This window comes from Acanthisitta chloris, unplaced genomic scaffold (assembly GCF_000695815.1).
Source record: "Acanthisitta chloris isolate BGI_N310 unplaced genomic scaffold, ASM69581v1 scaffold25160, whole genome shotgun sequence".
NCBI classification, from domain to species: Eukaryota; Metazoa; Chordata; class Aves; order Passeriformes; family Acanthisittidae; genus Acanthisitta; species Acanthisitta chloris.
The window spans coordinates 7,662-7,946 of NW_008653680.1; positions in this window are offsets into that span (position 1 = coordinate 7,662).

A 285-nucleotide genomic window follows, 5' to 3' on the forward strand; every position below is an offset into this window, starting at 1 on the left:
CCCCTGCCCGCGCCCTCGAGAACGGCCCCCCACCCACTCCCGCCACGTCTCACTGTGTCCCCATGGCCCCCAAACCCCTCGACCTCCCAGTTCCCCACTGCCAGTGAGACGCCTGATGACTGGATAACAGGCAGTGAAGGCATGGGAGGGCTCAAGGTGGGGAGGTCGTGCTGGTGGAGCCCTGGGGGTATAAATAAAGACTTGTCCATTTTCCAGGGGCACCCTGGGTGCGGGGAGGCTGTGCTACAGGGACTGTGACAGGATGGGCAGGAAGCCCACGGACCT